We start from the raw sequence: 12,884 nt of genomic DNA on the forward strand, positions 1-12,884 counted from the left end.
TTAGCATTTGTAAAGTGCACTAAATCCACAGGTATCCAGGTGCTGTAGCATACTTGTTACTTACATAACTTACGGTTATGGTTACAGTTAGATGCATGTTACTTACATAGCTTACAGTTATGGTTGCGGTTACATACATGTTACTTACATAAGTTATGGTTACGGTTGCAGTATTTCACAGTACTTAAGGTTACGGTTCCAGAGCATCATATTACTTAAGATTGCAGTATATCACATTGCTACATTTACGGTTGCATTGCAGAATGTCACAAAAGGCAGGTGGAGCAGCGCAAGGTTGCCCTATCAGAGTCAGGTAGGTAGGAATACAAATCAAGTAGGGTTACTGACAGGAATTTTCACATCTCTACCTTTAGGTTGGATGCATTTCATGTACAGCACAAGGCTTCACATATATAACAAATCGTTAGACATAAGGTCTTGATGGACAGTGTAGAGCTGCAGGGATAGAGCAGTACATTTCACGTACTAGATCCTTGTGCAGCACGAGGCTGCAGGATGAAAACAGTTCATCAGACAAGGGACTTGAAGTGCAGCACGAGGCTTTAGGAGTGTTGAAGTGGCTGATAGTCATATCGTTTTGTAGGCAACGGTCATAGGAGATAAACTGAGCACAGAGTCAATGGTGGCGGTGCGATAGATTCTGTCACACAGTATGCGCCTGGCGAACAACAGAGGCTGAACGAGGCAAAGGTGCTAAAACAGCCACAAAAATTGAGAGAAGGCGGAGGAGAGGGGGGCAAAAGGAAGGTGGAGAGAGGACTAGTGGGTGGATAAAGTGGGGAGCAGATTGTGTCTGTGCACTGATAATCAGTCATCCAAGGCTTGGGTCATGCCCTCACTTCCATATGGAGCAATGCCATCTATATGGCCTTGAGTTTAGAATTTAGAGTTTAACCTGCCACCACAATGGGAGATTTAAGACCATCATCATTTTGAGTACATGTCTTAAATGCCACCTCTGGGTGGCATTGACTTGGCTGTCTCTGCAGTTGTGAAGTGCGTATCCCGTGACCTTCAATCCTGCTCTGTGCCACGAGTAGTGCAGGTGCCAAGATCAGGCTACTGATGCGGCAGGGAACGAGTGCACTGTGCTTTTGGCAGGTAATAACCCTTGTGGCCGAGGAAGGTCCTCACTTGAGTCTGGTTGGTGGGGATGTCCCGATCCTTCTCTAATGGACTTTGGCCTGGAGAAGGCTGTTTCTTACCACCATTGACCTGGTGACCCAGTTAAGTGACAGTACCCTGCACTATCTGGCACTTGTATGCCCTAATACTCAAGCCAGCCTTCAGCATGGCTTTAAGCACCTTTTGAAGCACCTGTTCCAGATGGGATAAATGGTCTTCTCAGGTGTTGCTGAAGACTGACAATTCATCTAGGTAGGCAAAGCTGAAGGCAGCAGTGGCTTTCCCTAATCCAAAAGGCATAACCATGAACTGGTGGTGCCGGTCCGGGGTGAAGAATGCAGACCTTTCTTCTGCATGATTGACCAGGTCAAGCTGCCAGTACCCTGCCGTGAGGCCAAAGGTACTCATGATCTTGTCAGCACCTAATCCGTCAATGAGTTTGTCTGCCCGAGGGATGGGGTGTGCGCCTGTCTTTGTGACAGAGCTGAGCCCCTGGTAATACATACGAAAGCAGTCCTTGGTTTACCTGCTACTGGACATATTAGGGACCAGTACCACTGGGTCAGACCAGGGATGTGGATGGCTCGATCAACCCCAAGGTCAAAATCTTGGAGACTTCCTCCTTGATAGTGTGTTTGACCTTGTCGGACATCCGTAGACTCCTAGTTTTCACCGCTTTACTATCTCCAGTGTTGATATCACAGAAGCACCAATCAATCTTCCCGGGAGTCAGTAAGAATAGCCTGGGGAACTGGTCCAGCAGCTGCTGGCAGTCATGCCGTTGCTGTTCAGTGAGGCCTGGAGTGATTTGAACTCCCTTGAGCGATCATTTCAGTGGGCTCTACGTGCATCAGGTTGGGGAGGGGATCTGTCTCCTCCTCTGTCTCGTCATTCGTGACCACAGACATCACTAAGCCATTCCGGCTGCAATGGGCTTTAAGCCAGTTGACATGAAACATCCGATGCATCTGCCCTGGGGTCTTAGTGTCAATGAGGTAGTCAACCTAAATGATCTTTTCCAGCACCACCTAGGGCCCAGTCCACTTGTCGTGCATGGCACTGGGCTTGACAGCCTCCATGGTCCAGCCCATCTGGCCTGGCCTGTATTCCGTCATGGTGACCTTCTGGTCATGCCAGTGCTTCATAAGCTCCTGGCTTACCTTCAGGTTCTGGATGCTCTGTTGCCTGTACTTAGCCATCTTGGATCAAAGACCAAGCACATAGTCCACTATGTCATGGGAAAGAGTTTGGGGATTGCCCTCCCATCCTTCCTGCACCAGACTTAGAGGAGCCCTAACGAGATAGCCATACAGGAACTCGAAGGGACTGAACCCAACACCTTTCTGTGGCACCTCTCGGTAGGAGAACAGTAGGGATTGCTGGAGAATATCCCACCTTCACCTGAGAGGCTCTTCCAAGCTGCCTGCAGGGTCTTTGAGGGTCTTGTTGAATTGCTCAACAAACCTGTTGATTTGTGGGTGAAAGGCTGGAGGGAACTTGTTGGCTACTCAACATTCATCTCACATTACCTTCATATACGCTGAAATGAAGTTGGATCCCCTGTTGGAAACGACTTCTCTGGGGAATCGTAAATGAGAGAATATCCAGATTAGAGCCTTCACGACCAAAGAGAGGTTGATGCTCCTCGGTGGGACAGCCTCACGGTACCAGGTTGCATGATTAACCACAACCAAGATATTCTGGTTTCCTGAGGAGGTTTGCAGATCCAAAGGACCCACAATGTCCATACCTATCCCCTCGAAAGGCTGTCCAGCTATGGGTAGTGGATTATGGGGGCCTTGGTGGAACCACCAGCCTTGCTAGATGCTTGGCAAGTGCAGCAGGGCCAGACAAATTATTTTATCTTTGAATCCATCTGGGGCCAAAAGAAAGTGGCGGACAGGCTGTCAGCCATCTTCATCATTCCTAGGTGAACTGCCAACGGCATGAGCTGCCCAAAAAGAACCTTCTGGGGCACTGAGGAACCACCACACCCCGGGTGGCCCCTGCCTCAGAGGCCTTGGGCTCACTGTACAGGAGACTGTTCTCCAAGTACACCCTGAACATCCCTGGCGTTTTGCCCTGGAACTGCTTCTCTGCATGTTCATGCTGATATGCCAAAGTTGGGCAGTCCTGTTGTGCCTGGCAAAAGTCAGCCTGACTCGGGCCTCCAGATAAGGACAAGTCACTTAGCTGTGGGAGATCCTTGAGATCTGAAGCTACCATGCCCTCCACCTCAGGTTCGGGTTCTACAAGGCAACCTTGAGATCACTGAGTTGGGTGCCGCCGCAGAAGGCATTTCAGTGGCCAGTGGACTCTCTCCGGCAGTAATAGGTGTCTCTGTGGAATCTGGATCCGGATTTGTTAGTACCGGCAGAGCCTGTCTTTTGCTGTCATCAGCCAGAAGCATTGCGCTAACTGTGGCCGGCTTTGGTCAACCTTTGCATGCAGGATCTCCCTGTCTATGCCTCTGATTGCTGCAGACAAGGCAGCCTTGAGGGCTGTGAATGTGGGTGTGCCCAGTGGTAGGGGTGTACTCTCTTCTGCTTTCTGATGGAGCAGGTGATGCAGGTGACTAAGATTTTCCCTCTGCTATTTGGGGCCCTTTCTTAGCAAAAGGGTACAGGACCTTTGACCTTACCCTCTTTAAATTAACTTTTTTCAACCCCCCATTGATTCAAAGGCCATTGTATTTTTCTGGACGCGAACAGCCAAAATGGTTGTCTATCTTGGAAAGCTCTTGAGGGTCTGTGATACACCAGCATCTGGTGGACAAGAGTAACTCCATCTCACATTATTTAAGAATACTCTCATAGGCAATCAGATTAAACATGCCCGTAAATGTGCCAATTTAGTTATCTGTGACCCTCAACTCACATATTTCAAGGATTGATGAGTAAATGCCTCAAAGGGTTGGCTCCCATTTTTGGTGAGCTCTCTAAAACTCTTGAGGTATTGTTCTGTGGTCTTGCAGAACTTCCAGAGGATGGCAGCCTTCATCTTGGAATAGATAGGCCTTTCGTTGGGAGTCAACTGAATAATTACATCAGTTCCAACCATCGGTAGACAGCTCATGAGGGGTGCACCCCACACATCTTATTTGACTTGCTGAAGGAGTAAAGCTTGCACCAGCTCTTTGAACCAGTCGAAAATGTCCTTCCCCTCCTCATATGGCTGGGGGAGATGTCGCCCAGCCTTTCCTTGGGAGCCACCGCTGGATACACTTCCTTTGACACTGGAAGTCTTGGTGGCCTCCTTCTGGGCCTCAAGCTCCATTTTGCACAGCATCACAAAGTCCCTCTGCTTCTTCTCTGCTAGGGGCTCGACTGCCTGCTGTTTCCATTCTTCCAGGTCTAGTCTCCTTTTTTCCACGAGGTAGAGCCTGTCCGGCTCGAGCACAGCAGAATGGTCTTGGTGCCTGTCCAAAGCGTGGGAACCCCTGGATGAGTGCATCCTGCCTGAGGATTGGGATCTTTGGGAGATCAAAGTGCCTGCACAGGTGGGAGGAATGCTGAGAAGCACTATAGCTCACAGTTCCGTCTTTGGTTTTCTGTTATCTTGCCACAGAAAAAATGGGGTATGGCCCTTCCCTTATGATTTACAAAATAAAAGGGGGGGTTATCTCTTCCCCAGCTTTTTCAGCTTTCCACAATGTCAAAACAAAAAGGGGGGGGTCTCTGTGCTCCAGTTCCTGGTTTACTCTCCTGCCAGGGTCTTTGCGCTCTTGCTTACATGGGTGTGAGTGTCAGACTTGCTGTATGCCTGCTTTACTCTCCTGCCAAGACTTTTGCTGGTATACTTAAATGCGGGTCTGAGATTTGCTGAGTGTCTGGTTTTCTCTCCTGTCAGGGCTTTTTGCTACTATACTTAGGTGTGGGCTCCAGACTCGCTGAGTGCCTGGTTTTCTCTCTTGCCAGGCCCTTTTCAGTCTGTTTACTATTTGCATGCAAGTGCCAGTCTTTCTCTCTCTACTTGCATTCACTCATTCTTGTAGCTAAGAAATTATACTTCTTATACCTGGGATCATCAACTTACCTTCAGTTAAACTTAATGGGCCTCATTACGGGTTTGGAGGTAGCCATGCCGTTTTTAGCGGCATGGCTACCCCCAAACACAGGTCCGGGTCCCGAAAAATGGGAATTACCGGGCCATTCCGACCTTTGCGGACCTGGACCCGGTACGTCCGTATTCCCATTTGAGCCCCTATAGGGCTCAATGGGAATGGGGAGGATGCTTACAACAGTCCCGTTAATGACGGGACTGTTGTTATAATCCTGTTCTGCTAGCGGGTGCCGCTCTGCACGTCTGGTCTGACCAGGCATACAGGGCAGCCCTGTAAGCAGAACTCGTAATGAGGCGGTGAGGCAACAACGGCGCCGGTAGCTGTACCGGCACGGTTGTTGCCTTACCGCCAGGGCTGTAATGAGGTCCAATGTCCCAATTAACCTGTGCAGGCTTCTCTGTGCTGCTAACGCTATGCAGCATTGAGCCTGAAGCGCTGTGGTAACCCATTCATCTTCTCTAGGCTTACCAGTTGTCTTTGGCAGCTTCGGCATCCCTCACGTTTCTCCAGTTGCTTGGTGGTCTTTCTGCTGTCTGGGAGCATGACCTATCAGCCTCCCAGTGTTCGCCTCACCTTTTCCTTCGCTCAGCGGTTCTTGGTGCTCCTCCTGGCAACACATTGAAGACTTTTTGATCCAACCTCTCTGGATGCTGTCTTTTCCTGTTTCCTTGCTTCGGACTGCCTCACTCCCTCCTGTGTCCGAAGCAGCATTGGAAGACTCTGATCTCCCATGTTGATCAGGTGTTCTGCTTTTGAATGTCCCTGCACCTGTTAGTAACTTCCAATGACTAGACCTCAGCGTTGGTTAGCCGCTCACTCTTGGTAATCTTCATTATTCCACTCCTTGTCCTCATCTCAGTATTGCAAAAAGGGGAGGGGAGTACACAGGACTCTGTGTTTGTTGTTCTGGTGTTGATAAAGGGAGATGAATGCATATGAGTTTTGTCATTTATTGTTTTAAGGTTACCAATGGGAGGGAAATGTCCATGGGTCTGTGTACTTGGTGTTTTAGCATTATACAAGGGGGGAGGATGGACATAGTTCTCTAGACTTGTGAACATTCTCCTCTGAATAGAAGGTGAAGTTGGTGTCCTGCTGCCAATGATAATAACTCTTCTATCCGTCTTTCTCATCTTAGGAGAAAAGGGAGAGAGAGGGAAAGCAGTGGGGACATCACCAGATTCGTCACAGCTCGCACTTCTACAAACCTAAACACAATCCAATCATAAAGGTAAAGCAGGGACAGTTAAGAGCTATACCTCCTTCGCCTTTTGTGGCAACGTGGGCCGAGGGGAAGCTATGCTCTTAAGAGGGGTGTGAAGGTGAACCTGTAGTGACCCAAACAACACAGTATCACAGCACGAAATAAAGGGAGTGTCCAATCAAGGTTCTATAAAAATATAAACACACCATCTGCACATAGAACAAATAGAAAATATTATACAAAAAACCCACCCCAAAGGAAGAACAGAGAAGAGGTGATAGACTGGAGAAAGTAGCACTCTGAGAGTGGTACCAGGGGTGGTAGGTAAAATACTAACCACAAAAAGGATATTTAGTTGAAAACAGGAGCAATCATGACCTAAACAGTCTCTAGGGTCCAAGTGGACCGAGGAAGCAGTTCAGAGTCAAGAGTACCCAGGGTCGAACGAGGATGGGAGCTGAACAGGCTCAGTTCGGGCACATAGGATTGTGGAGGCCCCAACAGCAAGCGTGCGTCGAGTAGGGACAAGTGCGGGTGCTCTATCCAGTAGAAAGGCGGCTATCAAAGATGCAGGTCGGGTGGTCCCAGGAACGCTTTGCAGTTGGCCAGGCTGAGTCAGGCTTCAGCCACTGGAAGGTGTCGATGAGTGATGCTCCAGCATTTGACTTTGGTGGGTGATGGGCGTCGAAGTGGTGATCTTGGATGCGTTGATCTGCGATCAATGTGGTGGCAGTTTCAGGGCTAGCTGGGTCAAGCCGTGGTTTTAACTTCTGGTTAGAGTCAGCGTATGACTCTCCAGTGATTCTGTTTTTGCCCTGGCACTGAGCAGTTGCTTCGAGCCTAGCACGTGACCAGCTTTAGCTAGGACACGATGCTGTGTTATGATATGATATGGTAATTATAACGCGCCTATACACAAGTGTTTTGAGGCGCGACGAGGCAAGGGAGGGAGAACAAAGGGAAGAAAGACAACAATCCTACTATGCCAGGTGTCATTCAGATCACGCAAGTGCATGGGAGGGGGAAAAAGGGAAAAGTGTGAGAGGGAAGGGCGAGGGGAAAGTGCAGTACAAGGGGTAGTAGAAAAATAAGATAATAAACAGCCAGAGGTGGCAAGTGCAAGGTAAGTGCAGACATAAGTGCTGGTACGAGGACTGAAGGGATTCAGAAAACAGTCCCCAGGTGCAGGGATTGCCAGGGAGGCAGTGCAGGTGTGCAGCTGGCGGTGCCTGGGCCCGAGATCAGGTGGGGTGGCAAGGTACCCAGTGCAGTTTCAGCTAGGAATTCAGCAGGGGATAGGGGGAGAGAAAGCAGAAGCAAAGAGGAGGGTTTTGAGGTGCTTCCGGAACTGGAGATGGTTCTCCTCAAGTTTCAGGGAGGTAGGAAGGCTGTTCCAGGGGCAGGCCCCTGCCAAAGAGAGAGATCTACCACCAACTCGTTGCTTGGAGAAGTGACTGACCCTGCGGGAGTTGGAGGCGGATGAGCGAAGGGCTCGGGAAGAGAGGTATTTAGGAAGAGAGAGTTGAAGGTATTGCGGCCCCAGGCCCCAGAAGACCTTGTGGACAATGCAGAGGGTTTTGAACTTAATCCTCGCAGCCACTGGGAGCCAGTGCAGAGATTTCAGTCCTGGAGAGATACGATCCCTGGGCTTGAGGCTAAGGACAAGTCTCGCAGTCCTGTTCTGGATAAGTTGCAGAGGGTGGAGGGTAGAGGCAGGCAGGTTTAGATAGAGGCTGTTACAATAGTCCAGCCTGTTGAGCTGGTTGAAAGTGCAAGCAATGTTCAAAGTGGTGGAGGAGCACAGAAACCAGCGCTGGCGACTTCCCACTTGTTCCAGGCGTGGTGAACACAGACAGATTGGCTTGGTGTGGTACAACAGGGAGCTTCGGCTTGCCTGGTCCTCCGGTTGCTGTTAGGCCCTATCAGGAGGACTTGAAGATAGGATGGTTCCGTTCAGGGTCTACTCGCCCAGCTCAGGAGATTCTGGTGTAGAGTGGTAGGTTCTGATCCACAGCAGAGTGGATGTACCCATGGAGTGGTAGGGGACAGATGTTCCTTCTGTCTTGGATAATTCCTTCTTCACCTCAGGTTTAGGGCTTTTGGGAGTGCTTCTCTCCCAAAGGAAGTCCAGTGAGATCTTCAGAACAAATCTGCGTCCTTAAAGGATTTGGGAGGAACTTGGAGAATATCCTGAAGGGGTGGAATACCCCTTCTTTTAAGGACAAAGGTCCTCAGGTGATTGGACTAAAGCTAGCCTGCCTTAGTGGTCCAATCCCTGCTCTGAAAAGGAGTGGAATTTGCCCTGTTGATGTCACACCCGAAGTGCTTTGCTCCAGAGGAGGTGGAGGGGACAGGAAAGAGAGAGGGAAGCAGTCGGAATCAAGATGGTGGAAGCCTCCTTCCCTTGGCCAGAGCCCCCCTGCCAATCATAATCCTGCACCCTTCCCTTCTTGCTGAGAGCAAAGGCCTTTATAGATGCAGCACCCTGATGGGAGGCTACTCATTTTGAATGAGTGTGCTACCTTGATTCCGGGGCCCAGACAGCTGTCTGCTGTGCAGCTGTCTCAGGCAGAGGGTGTTGATGCTGCAGGGCATGAGCGCACTATGCTTTTGGCATGGAGTCGACAGGAAAGGGGATATGGTAGGCAGATTACCCCTTTGGAGACATAATTACTCTCATCATTCTATTTGTTAATAAAAATAAAAAAGCCATCGCTTTGCAACCTTGCCAGATGAAAATTCCTCACAACTTCACAAAGTTTTGTAAGTTCTGCAGAAAATGTTATGCATATATTAACGCTTTATGTGCATGTATACACACACAGACTGAATGCACATCATGTATATAATAAAGCTTTTCTGAAAATCTTTGCAACTATATATTATGTAATACTATATTTGTTATATAGATGTGTATGAACTATGGTATTATTTGTATTAATATTCATTATACATAATAAATACAAATTAATTAACATATCTGATCAATAAGATTATAATGTATTACATATGTAAAGTATTCTATTCCATGTTATTCGTTATGTCTATCAATTACATGTATTATTTATATTATATATTCATAATACTATAGTTTTTATCTGTATCTGTTCATTTATGTAGCAAGCACTATTTATCATATGTTTTTTATATTTGGTTTTATATTTACAATATATAAACACGTATGTATAAATACACACATGTATACATACATAGACATGTTACAATTAAAAGGTATATAAATGTCCCATGCCCCAAAAGGGGAAAAGTGGTTAACGATACTAAAGTTTAATTCGTCTATGGTGTGGCTTGTTTAAGCGTGATGTTACATTCAACATATGTTTGGCATAATTAGAGGAATTGCTATAATTGTTACTTTGTGTTTAGTTTTTGGATGCATTTTAAACTGCATTATGAAGCAACATAATAGGCAACAGTGTGAGCACAATGTTATCGTGTGGAATACTACTTTGTATCTTCATAGCGCCTAGAGTCGGGTAGTGAGAAGATATGTGCTTCTGAGAGAAGGGGGTAGAAAGCGATTGTAAGGAGGTGTGGTATTCCCATGTAGTGAACATGTGGGGACTCAACATGATTTAGGTTGGATATAAAGTTAGAATATTAGGGTGTCATGTGTTTAACTGCATACACATAAGAACTTTGCAGATTGCAGTCCTTTGGTAGTTAGGACCTGTGTAGGCTGCAGAATCTTTGGTTTGCAAAGGCTGACTTGCTTTAGCTCTGGGAGTTTGAATGGCCAAGTCAAGGAGTGGGGGGGGGGGGGTAAAGTGAACCGCATTGTGCAGATGGTGTTAGCAAGCAAGTGGTCACTGGAAGCGAGGATGGAATGATTTGTTATTAGATTGGGATTTTAAGGCCAGTTGGGTATGTGGGTGCACGGGGCAATCTTCCTGAGAGCATGAAGTCCTGTTGTTGAATGACAATGACTAGGGAGTCCAGTCAGGTTGCAAGAGTTGAATTGGGGTTAGTCAATGAATACACAGAGGGCAGAGCTTCACCGGTGTTTCAAGGTTCCATCTGGACTCTCAGGAAGATAAGCAGGACAATGTGCTAGAGGCCATATGATTTAAGATAGAAGTCGCAATCAGGTGACTTATAGAAATGCAGAGTGAGCAATTTGGGGCGCCAGCTTGTCTTGGGGGATGAGGAGGTTCAAAGGAATGGTCAGTGTTTTCTCTCCTCCATATAAACTAGGAAATCATATCGAGGCTATGCACATCACGTGCCAGGTTTAAGTTTCATTGACAAATGGGGCAAGTCAACTATCGAATGGTTTTCAGTTAATAGACTAATTATATTTCAGTATGTCATGACTGATTAGAATGAGACCATGTGCAAAGAGGAATCTGCTTAGTAAATGTATCCAATGGGATTAGAGAATGTGGGGAATGGTTAGATTTCTTTGCATAGGGTTAGCTAATGGGGATTGTGGGATAACGTAACTGGTATGTGTAATTATGAAAATTATCTAATTTTCTGTATAAAAACTGTAACTTTGTTGAGTATGGTAAGGATTTGTTAGTTTTCAGCTTCGCAAAGCTGGCCAACCCCGTCGGGCCATTTGCATGTAATTAAACTTGTTTTTCCGACAAAGTGCATTCACTCTCTTTTTGGAGTTGTTTTTCATATTGGGATTTGGGTTTACCCGTCTACAGTTACCTCTGTTTTAATCACCATAAGTAAGCTATGGAAGACGGCGAAACGTTGGTGATGTTTCTGCTTTTAATGGATCACAAATAAAGCATTATTTTACTACAGAAGCCAACTGGCATCTCTTCCCTTTGCTTGCTGTGCCATGCAGGGTCTACCTGCTAAGCAAAAGAAACTCACTTTTTCTTGGTGTCTTTTATACATATATATAAAAAATATATATTAAAAAATACATATAATAAATAAGAATCTAAATATATATGATTTTTTTTATATTGATCAGTCATATGTATTTAGAATATGTAATTATCTTATTGATTATATTTTTCAGATTAAAATTGTATAATGTGTTCAATATATATATATATATATATATATATATATATTATATTTAGTATCTGTGCCATGCAGAATTATATCTAATAAAATACAAATAAAGTAAAACATAAATACATATTAATTTGAAAATACAACTATATTATACATTTTATAATTTATGTATTTTACTTTTAATTTTATTTTATATATTTCATTATTATTGATATCTTATATATATTTTATTATTGATTTATTATTTTGCCATTCAGTTTGGTGCTGTGTGGCCTTTGTAACTCAGCATTAGCGCGTAATGTGGGGTTTCACATTCCATGTTTGTTGATGTTGCCATTAACAAAGAGTTACCTTCCAACACAGCCCCTAGGAACTTTTAACATAGATTAGGACCCTGCGTAGAGCTAGCCGCCCACACAGCTATATTATTAATAATTGATAACCTTTGGGACCTATTCCAAGTAACATCCTCATGGAATTTACCACAAACATGGCACACACACCTTTACAGGTGGCATTACACAGGTAGCAGTGTCGGGCCACATGGCTCTCATGCCAGCTAGGTATCTCCCTAGCTGTTTCCTTAGAGTTTCGATTCCGGCACTATGCACTTTAGAAACAGGACAAGTTGCAATAGTTGACTTTGCATTGCCATTGTTATTGTCGAAGGTTTTAATGTGTTTGATTGACCCCTCCGGCTGCCTTGCAGCATCTATATAGGCACTTTAGACACTGGTAAGTTGCACATTTTGAACATGCACTTATTATTCCAAAAGAACAAAATGATATCCTCGAGCCACTAAATGTGCTTCTGACTACAGCGGGGAACGGTTTCCCTTATGCATTCAGGGGCATATATAAATGGTAACTACACATCCCGTTTTTATCCAGGTACTATGCACTTTAAATAAAGGACAGCTGAGGGGTTCGTATCACGTACACATGACACCCACTTGTCTGGAAGTTTGGCTGTCAAGTCTGGGTCCAGATGAGGCGCTACGTCATTTGCATGCACCTTATGATAATGTATTAGTTTTTAGGCAGTTGAGTCACCAGATTATTTATGAATGAATACATTGTTTTAATCCGTTTATTTTCTGCACCGCTTTTATGGACGTAGTTGGAAGTTAGTGTGCAGTAGATATTCTTGTCAGAGGGATACGCTCCAACCCTTTTTGTAGTTTTCTGTCAGCACGTTTTGGGTTTTGCTGTACTTAAAAGCACTTTGCACCTTTTTTCTGGAGGCGGCAGCCTTGATGAACTGTGCCTTGATCATTATGTACATATTTGTTGCAAAGGACTAAGTGGACCCAGCTCATAGTTTCAAGGAGCAAAGGCGGCTTTGCCTAATTGCTTAAAACTCAGCACCTACGGTGCACTACTTGTAAACGGTCGACAATAAGAAGGCGTTCCGTGATTTTCACTTAACAATTCTGTAACGGCCGCCGTATTCGGCAGTCTACCTTCGCCTTT

At 45.8% G+C, this 12,884-nt stretch overlaps 1 protein-coding gene across 1 annotated transcript in view; it reads right to left on the reverse strand.

Moving 5' to 3' along the window:
• RIN1 (Ras and Rab interactor 1) overlaps positions 1-12,884 on the reverse strand; it is a 271,998-nt gene that overhangs the window by 40,343 nt on the left and 218,771 nt on the right. The window lies entirely within an intron of this gene.

The sequence above is a fragment of the Ambystoma mexicanum genome, chromosome 2p (assembly GCF_040938575.1).
Source record: "Ambystoma mexicanum isolate Mex_15411 chromosome 2p, UKY_AmexF1_1, whole genome shotgun sequence".
Taxonomy (NCBI): Eukaryota; Metazoa; Chordata; class Amphibia; order Caudata; family Ambystomatidae; genus Ambystoma; species Ambystoma mexicanum.